Below are 2,488 nucleotides of genomic sequence, written 5' to 3'. Positions count from 1 at the left end.
AAGATATCCTTCAAGAAGCTTTCATTAATCTGCTCAACATTCAAGGAAAACTTTACATCAGAATCCCTCCAGGCATGAATTCAACCCATTTCCCCAATTCTCTCTAAACCCAAGTTATATCGTTTCTTATAATGATGGGAATTAATCAGGTGTGGAATCGCGACTTGCGATACTAACCCTAGATACAAACTATCTGAATAGAATTGCAGAAATCGATAACCCTACCTTGATCGCAAGTAGCCTTTTAAACCATGATTGGTCGCTTGCAGCAACAGCCGCACAAAGAGGTTGTAGGAATCAAGGTGATTGACAATTTTGAACAAGCGATGCCCTGAAAATCGATTCAACACATCGAGCATCTTGATCTTCTCCATTCATCCAGACCTTCATAGTATCACATTTAAGAAAAACCAAGAACAATCCTTTCTGATTAAAATCGATTTGCAAGTATGGAATCTCAAGATGAAGGTTGTGATGATGGTTTTGGAAGTGTATGGTGGTGACGGATCAATTAGGGTTTAAAGGTTTGAAATTTGTATTTAGAGAGTGGGAGGAAGAAGGATACGTGAGTGAGAGATCGAGAGAGGGGGGATAGAGATATTCCAGCAACTTGACAAAAATAGGTGAACATGTAATGACCATATTACCCTTTAGACTGTAAGAAAGTTACAATCTCATCCCATGACTTTTAGAAAGTTACAATTTCATCTCATGAATTTTATAAATTATATTAGCCTTAGATCGCAATATTTGAAGAGCTCAGATCTGTTCTCGCGTTCTCAACCTTTTTGGTGTTCTCATTTGATCATACTCCTATATATATATATATATATATATATATATATATATATATATATATATATATATATATATAGCAACTTCAGGAGGTTGATAGTGGTATTCCTTTATGTACCTGATCAAGGGCATCTTCGAGTAGATCGGTTCATATTGAAAAAATTATTGGAGCTGCAATACCTGATGTTATCAACATTCATAATCCACGGGCGATTAGAAACAAGGGATGGGCCAATGGTAAAAGAATCAAGAGTACTAGAGAGAAAACAATTTAGACATCTAAAAAGGGTTCCATGTTGTGCAGTTTATGTCATAAACCAAATCACAATGCTAGGAGTTGTATTTTGAGGTTAAAGAAGTCTGATTTAGAATCTGAGGTTACAGAAGGCTGTTTGTTTCTAATTTTTTTTTTAAGACTACTAAAATAAGATTTGATTTTCGTAATGATCATTCAATGCATAGAAATGTTAAAATATTCATGTTAATTTTGATATTCATTGTATTAGACTTTATTTCTAATAATTGAATATATATATATATATATATATATATATATATATATATATATATATATATATATTTCGAATTTATAGTTTTTGGTTAAAGAAATTTTTTATTTTTAGTTTTTTGAATGTTTTCTAATAAAATTTATGTATTTTAATTATCATTGTTAATCTCACATATAAAATTTTCATGCTAAAGATTGTCTTTATGTAATTTAATTCACATTGTAAATCTCAACTATTAATTGTTCTAATGATCTATATGTACTGTAATTCACATTGTGAACCTGACATATAAAATACCCATGTTATAATGTTATAATATGTACTGTAATTCACATTGTGAATCTCACATATAAAATTTTCACAAGTTTAATGTTACTATATATATATATATATATATATATATATATATATATAAACAATGTAAATTTTCTACATCTATTGTATAGTTGATTAATTACATTAACATTTATTCATTTAGACCAAAAGAAATAGAATAAATGCATGAAATGATAATGTACTTTCAATTCTTTATTCAAAGTAGAAATATACCCACTCTCTACCCCCACACACCAGTAACATATCTTTAATAAAACATGTTATTGTATAACATACATGTAGACATTCACATGAAAATATAAACATATTTTAAGTATTAGTAAAGTTCATCATATTTGATATAGAAATTCACATCAAAATGTAACATAACAAGGATTTATATGTTCTTAAAGAAATTAAAGTGCATCTAAACTTATACCAATTATGAATAGAAAACTAGAGTTTTAAGTTTTACACTTCTTTTTCCAATCCTTAAAGTACTATATCCTTTCTCCCCTTTTTTCTCATCCCTTTTCGAGCAAATATTGTATTTCTTCATTAGTCTTTGTTTGCAAACTTAGCTATTTGTGCAATGATTTTTGACTTGTATGTGTTTGTGTCACTCAATAGTATCTTTGTCAAATACTTAATGCATAAATCATTTAGCACACTTTGTTGTTGTTTTGATTCTTTTGGCAACCTACATGTCTAATTTACTGTTTTATCTCTCATATATGTCTCCATATGACGCATGCAAAAAACTCCACAGTCAACATGATTATTGTAATGCCCGTAGATCAGGGCTAGTCAATTTAGAGACGATAAGCGTCAAAAATGATTCTTTGATGAAAGATTATTTAGAATGAGTA

Source organism: Lactuca serriola, chromosome 6 (genome assembly GCF_051521515.1).
Source record: "Lactuca serriola cultivar US96UC23 chromosome 6, Lser_US96UC23_V15, whole genome shotgun sequence".
NCBI classification, from domain to species: Eukaryota; Viridiplantae; Streptophyta; class Magnoliopsida; order Asterales; family Asteraceae; genus Lactuca; species Lactuca serriola.
This window is presented reverse-complemented; position numbering follows the sequence as displayed.